Here is a 7,893-nt window from a genome sequence, read left to right on the forward strand (position 1 = left end):
TTCTAATCTGACAGATTTCCAGAAGTGGAAGTCAACCAGGTGTACTTGTTTAATTAAAAGTATTTAAAAATAAGCTTAAAAAACATTTCTTACAGAACAAACTAACACTAGCCCCATTTTGCTCTTAGGAAATTAATTTTCTAGACCTGGAGCAGTGTCTCATGCCTATAATCCCAGCACTTTGGAGGCCGAGGCAGGCGGATCACGTGAGGTCAGGAGTTTGAGACTAACCTGGTCAACATGGTGAAACTCCATCTCTACTAAAAATACAAAATTAGCCGGGTGTGGTGGCAGATGCCTGTAATCCCAGGTACTTGGGAGGCTGAGGCAGGAGAATCACTTGAACCTGGGAGGCAAAGGTTGCAGTGAGTTGCAATCACACCTGCACTCTAGCCTGGGTGACAGAGTGAGACACCCGCTCAAAAAAAATAAAAAGAGAAGAAATTTAACTTTTTTTTAAAAAAAATTTAAGATTGTTATGGCTAATGGATACAAAAATCAATTAGAAACTTAATTTTCTTGTACATAAATTTGTTATTAGTCTTCTTTTCTTCATTATTATGTCTCATTTCCTCTGACCCCAGGTTTCCTGTCCCAGAATAACAAGCAAATTATTGTCCTAGCTGCAGAAGAGGTTGCCATTTCTCTGTTCCTGACTACCAGATGCCACTGTTACCTTTATTGAGTGTTGGAGTTTCATCCCATAGCCTCCTTAACCCAAAAGGGAGAAAAATCTGACTTATCTGGAACCTAGTTTGTACTTACTTTGATGGCATTAAGACCCACCTGCCATTTCCCTTGATGACTAAGGCCCAGGTTTTTGAATTATCTTTATATTCATATATCTTTGTGCTTAAACCTTGAATCACTAAACCCTGGCCTTATTCTAATATTTTGAAACTGCCTTTTCCCCTCCCCTAGGTTTTCCCTGGGTTCTTGGTCTTTGTTCTTCTATCTCACACTGCCTGTCACACGGCCACCTACTCTTTGCAGGGACAATAGACATTTGCCTCAGAGGATTACTTTCCTTATTGTTCTATATTTTTTTCAAGAAGGAAACATGTTATTTCATTTTTCTTTTTCCTAAAATGGACTTGTTTTTGTTTCAGAGTTATAAAATAATATATCTTCATTAAAAATTTCCTCCAAATTTGTAATAAACTATAAAAGAAGAAAGTGAATCTTCCCTGTAATCTTACATAGCAGGGAATATCACAATTAACAGTTTGCTCGTTCATATGAATTTATGGATACAAAACACAAACATAATGACAAATGTTATTATGCCTTAAATTTCATTTTGTAACCAGAGTTTTTCACGCCAAAGTTATTATGGACATATTTCTATATTAATGAATAGAGAACTACCATATTGTTTTTAATTACTACAAAGTATTCAGTCATATGGAATATGCATAATTTATACATAGTCCTTGCCTGGAGAAAATATAAATTTTCTTTAAATTAGAAAAAATGCTGCAGTAAATTATCATATGTACAGTGCACTGTATGACTTATTTCTATGGTATAAAGTTCTATAAGTGAAATTGCTGAATAAAATGATATGCCCTTTTTAAAATTTGATACATATTGGCAGGTTGACCTCTAAATAGGTTTATACTTCTCAACACTGAGCATTACGAATCCTATTAATCTTCGTCTATATAATTGGTAATTTATGATATTTAATTGTATTTGATTTAGTTAGAAATATTTAACAGCTTTTAAAATCTGATATTTAAATGAAATGTCAGCTGTTTCAAAGCTTGAAATATGGACAAAGATAGATACAGATAATGTCAATTTACATGTAAATGACTTACTAACAGTAATACAGTGCTTTATTCTTTGCTAAAACAATTTACAGGTGTATTTAGGAAAAATGGTGAATTTTTTCTCTTGACTTCCACCTTTTATCCCTTTTTTAATCCTCAGGCTTAAATATTATTACTATTTTGCTATGTGTCCTAAGAAAGCTTTTATTTTAAGAAATAAAAATGAAATGCTCAGAAAGGATTGTGGGAAGGGTTGGAGGCAGAGAAAAACAAGGAAACAAGGTTTTTTTTTTTTTTTTTTTTTTTTTTTTTTTGTTCTGTTTTCTTTTTTCCCCTTATCAGTGATCAGGCTGAGAGCTGTGTTTTCCTACTTTCTTCCTTGGCCAGCAGATACATTTTATTTTTTTCTAGCTCACTCGAACTATAGTCCTCCAAGGATCCTGATTTGTATAGACACTCACATACATCTTGGTGTTTTGGGGTTTTTTTCTCAACATAAACATTTGTTTTTGAGAAGTGTAGATATAACTAGCTGCTTTAGATGGCTCTAACATATTTAATAGTGAGGTTGTTGGACTGTCTATTTTAATATTCCCCTGATGGTGTACCTGTTTGCCTTTCAAGTTATTCACTCTTACAAAGGGCTGTGATGAGCATTTCTGTACCTATCGTGCTTATAGTGCCTTTTCTTGGCAATGGCTCACTCTTTCCTCACCACAACCCAAGATATCAGAAATAAGATCAGAGAGGTTATTACCTTGTTGAACCAGACCCTGGTGGTAAAGGGGAGGATGCACTTGAATGCAGGCCCAGATCCCAAAACTAGTGTTCTTCTTACACAAAGTAGGTCTCTGGCCACCATATGCAATATGTAGTATCATTTTTAAGTGCTCTAACTCAGCAATAACAGATTGTTGGTAACCAATGTAGGAAAATCACACGCTAAACACGCTAACATTTCTCTCCTAGCTATTCTCCAACTCCAACATGTGATGCTTCCCTTGCTTTACGTGTTTGAATGTTGTCCAGTTTTTACCAAACTCAGCACGCATTCTCATTTTTTGCTCGATCCTTAGCTATGCCATTTCCGCGGTAGGTCTTGCTTTATCTCTCTGCACTTTGTTCTCCCTCATCCTTGTTTGCAGAATCTCCCTACCATAGATCAAAGCCAGAGATTTCATTCTGGTGTTAGTTTAGCTTTCTAAAGCCAGCTTTTCATACAGAGGTAAGAAAGGAGGATCATATTTCTTTATAAAATGAAGCCATTTTGCATAATTATATGTTAAAATTTTCTCACTTGTATAAACTGAATATAAGAAACAGACGACCTGGCGTGGTGGCTCACGCTCATAATCCCAGCACTTTGGGAGGCCCAGGCAGGCGGATCACCTGAGATAAGGAGTTCAAGACCAGCCTGGCCAACAGGGTGAAACCCCATCTCCACTAAACATACAAAAATTAGCCAGGCATGGTGGCGCATGCCTATAATCCCAGCTACTTGGGAGAGTAAGGCAGGAGAATGGCTTGAACCCGAGAGGCAGAGGTTGCAGTCAGCTGAGATCACACCACTGCACTCCGGCCTGGGCAGCAAAGAGCAAAGATCCATTAAAAACAAACAAACAAACAAAAACTGACAAAAACAACAAAATAATAATAGCTAATAAAAAATAATGAGTCTAACTCACTTGCCTGATAGTGGGCCAAATTCTTCACATGTATTTGTTCATTTAATATTTCCAATTTATCTCTGAGGTTTTTAGTATTAGTGTGCTCGTTTTACAGGTAAGAAATTGATTCTTAGAAAAGTTAGATAACTTGACAAATATAATTCATTTATTAGAGAAGAAATAAGGATTTCAATCAGATGTGCCTGGTTTCAGAGCCTTACACTGTGTTTTCTTCTTCAGGTGAATAATCAGATGCGTAAGTATGATTTCTATTACATTGAGGGACAAATTATCTTTCTACACATGTAATCTCTGAAATTATAATGAGAGTAAATGTTGAAATAGACTTCAATATACATATTCATTTGACTTATAACTTTTCAGGATTTTATCCAAGGCTTAGGGAAAGGAGATATTATGTATAAAACTATGATTGTGTCTGTTGTGTTAATTTATTTTGTATGCTATGGTAATATGTAGTTGCTAGACTTCAATAGAAAACTATTGCTAATTTATCATACTGACTTATTTAGGATATTTCTTATTTAAGATAAATACAATAAATATTCAAGAACCATAGATCTAGGGTAAAATGCTTGGGACATATATTGAGATAGAATAATAAGATCCATTCAGAAGTCAGATTTAGCATGGGAAGTAAAGCTAAAGTAGGAAAACTAAAGATAGCACGAGGTCAAGACGAGGAGACTTCTCATCATAAACATTAATAATAACACCCCACCTGTAGGTCAAGTAATTTTCATATGAATACAGTCTATGTGACAGTCAGCCTACTAGAGAAACATCTCTCAGTGTCCGATGCTGCCTTTGATAAAAGTGTTGTTATTGTTTTAATACTATTTTATCAGTCTAATCGTCATTGTATTTGTTTATATTCATTCTATTTATTTTATTCAATGAATTATGAAATTCTTTTCAGAGTGTCAATAAACAAAAAGTCGTGTGAAAAAGAGAGAAAACATCATCACCATGGATAGAAAAACAGTCAGAATGTGGTAGGATCTGAGAAGGTATAATTGCATGCTTTGATATTTATGATGAAAGACCAGAGCTGAAAGAAAAATGACAAAAATGCTATCTTAGCCCTTTATGAAACAAAGAAAACCTGAAGGTCGTGCAATAGTAATTTTCATCATTCCTTCCAAAGCTTTGGCAAGCTTTGAAAATTCATATGTAATAGCAGCTAGCATTTCTAAGTGAAAATACTTTAAAATCATCTTGGGACATATAGTCTATTAAAGGAAAAACTTCATTTTCTTTCCATAAAGAAAATATAATTGTATTTCAGAACCTTATATTGAGTCTATTTAAATAAGTGTATTTTTAGTGCATATTTTTATTGCATAGTTTATGGTAATTTCTTCCTTTCTCTTTTTGTTTTATTTCAAAGCAGGAAGTGTATTTAGTTAAAAATCAGGATCATATATTCAACAAATTTCTGAAAATTATTTTGTTAAAAAATGACTTTCTGGACAAAGAATAGGTTGAAAAATCTAAAAGGCTGTTGTACTTTCTCTTATTCTACAATGGATATTGTGAAAATCACGTAAGTACAAATTTCCTAGAGAATTAAAGGGGAGATGTTTTAAATATTTTAAAGTTCTTAATAAAATCCAATTTCTTTTTCATCAGTTGAACATGTTATAAGACAGAGAGAGCTTTTGCCTTATAGAATTACTTATTTATGCACATTCATATATTCTGTCATGAAAGTATGGCTTTTGTTGTTCCATTACTGGGAAACATGAAATATTTTTAAATTATTCCAAAACTAGTTTTCTTCTGTCTAGGAACATAGAAATGAATAAATTCCACAGGACAATTAACTGAGCTAGCCTTGTCCCAACATATGTCTAAAATAACTACCAAACAAGTAAACTATTCATTTCCATTCATGATATATCATTTACAGTGATGTTTTTAAAAATACTTATTACTTAAATATAAACATCTATTTGCTCTCTCGAATTCACCCCACAGTTGTAGGAAATCATGAGAGAGAATGAATCGGTTCGTTGTTATGTTGTTGATTGTTTTTTCTCTCCATTTCTGCCTTACTTTTACAAACACTCCTTATTTTGAAAGAATTTTTAAATAGGGGAAGCATAATGATTATTCAAAAAAGGAAAGTATGACTCTTACTTACCCAGTTAATACTATGTGAATGTGCCAAACATCTGGGCTTTATATTACCTTGGTTAAAACATCTGTTACCTTTAGCTCTTTCATGTCTGTCATTCTTATAAAATTTCCCAGGAAAGTCTTACTGATTCTTTTTCCATCCTTTAATTAAGATGTGCTTTAGCTATGTAGTACTACAGTGAGTTCCTTCCAGGAACTTCTTTAGTAAAAAGTAAAAAAAATAATAATTAATTCAATTAGATACTTCACTTGGATGAAAATTCAAGAAATGATTATGGCTGAAGTAAGGTGGAAAGAAAGGCACATTTAAAATCACAACTTTAGGGGTAGACAGGTTTTTTTTTTTTGATGCAATAAATTTACAATGTATAGAGATACAACTGTCCTAATTGCAAAGAAAAATCCTTACCTACCATCCCGGGAATCAAGAACAAAGCTAAATTTCTCATTTCTTTTCAATTATAAGGCAATCATAACCTTATATAAAATATTGTTGAGGTAAATTCTACTCACTAAAGCAGAAATTTTACTTAAATAATATGCTAAGTTACCAACTTGTCAATCTATTTTTTTCTAATTGAAATATTTACTTGGAATACTTTTTTTGGTCGCTAAAAGTATTATTTTGAGTCATATTTAGTTCTCTTTAGTATCTGAAAGCTGTCTAAACAGCTTTCTGGTGAAAATGATAGCCCACTGCTAGCCCACTGATGAGAGACACTATGTAGCAAATAGAATTTTGTGTCATTGGCTATGCCAGTTAAGTGTTATTGCCTATGTTTTGGTTTTGAGTAATAGGGTATATGTTCTTATTACTCAGTAGACTGTGTTTCAAACAACACAAAACACTGTATCTCAGCTTTAGTAGATTTCCTGTTTGCTCTGAACATATTGCCTTAAATTATTCTTTTCATATTTAAAAGCTGAGTCACAAGTATAATATCAAAGACTATACAAAGCACAATGTATTCACATTAGAATGATCTTTGTCCCATTAACCCTGAGAGTGGAAGAGAGGTCATGGGTTTTGGGAGGCAACATAAATGGCCATATTTGGACTTGCATGTTTGAATTTGTAAAAGATTTTTAAGAAGAGCCAAGGAGACAAAATTCTTTTAACACTATACTAAACCTTATAAATTATAAATTGCTATTGTTTGGATTAAGTAAAAATACAGTTATCTTGAAGACAAGATTTTGTTTTTTTCTACAGAGTCAAGAATCATGAAGATCGAAGATAGAATGATACAGAAATCAAATAAATAAAAAATAGGTTATTTACATTCAAAAATATTTCACGGTGAGAATTTTGCAAAGTATTGTAGGGAAAAAGCTAAAAAATAACTGTTTCTCTTCGATTTGGACATGCATATACTTCTGATTGTTCCCAGAAATTTACCATAGATAATACTTTCGTTACTATACTTAATAAGAACTAACTATTGTGGAATAAGTTTGGTAGAAGCCATGGTCTGTTTGAGACAATTAATAGAGTGAGAACTACTTAATATTAAAGAATGTAGCAAGAATTTACTCTCAATTAAAGCTGGGTTCCATGATGAGAAAGTAGTTAACTATTTTCATGGACATGTTTTGCCATAAAAGACCGTAATTTGTTTAGGGTGGCATTTGCCATTTCTGAGGTCTCCAAATCAGGAAAACAGGTGGCTAGTTTATGTCCCAAGGGTGCCAGAGTGCCATCAGTGCCATCTAGTGGCAGTCATCGTGAACTGAAGGTACCTGGCCCCCATGATGTAAAGAACTTAACAACAGGAACCAACATTTGAACGTCTTTGTCTTTTACTGTTGACAGAACTCACATCCAAACAACAGTAATGTTAAATATGAATAAAAGTTAAATGAATATAACATATTTTATTACATGACTGATTCCATCATCATGGAATGGATTTTCTTGGACTCCTCAATATCCTTATTTTTAAATTACAATGTTGATTTGACATAAATTTGACATGATTTGACAATTATTGTGGCACAAATGTCAAATATCATAACACTCGGTTTATATATTTCCTATTTTCTGTTTCTCTCAAACTGATTTACAATAATTATATAAGCATTATATAAATCATCTGATCTCTCAATTTAATAGTCTCCTTTAAATCCATTCACTTTAGGTAAAACATTGTAACAAATAGCCTACAGAAGTATTTCCTCTCCCCAAAATACTAGCATACTATTCCTAAATGTATGAAAACCATTTGATATTTGGAGCTTTCTACATAGAAATGATGACTTCTTTTTAAAATATATTAACAGTGAATTCC

The sequence above is a fragment of the Macaca thibetana genome, chromosome 8 (assembly GCF_024542745.1).
Source record: "Macaca thibetana thibetana isolate TM-01 chromosome 8, ASM2454274v1, whole genome shotgun sequence".
NCBI classification, from domain to species: Eukaryota; Metazoa; Chordata; class Mammalia; order Primates; family Cercopithecidae; genus Macaca; species Macaca thibetana.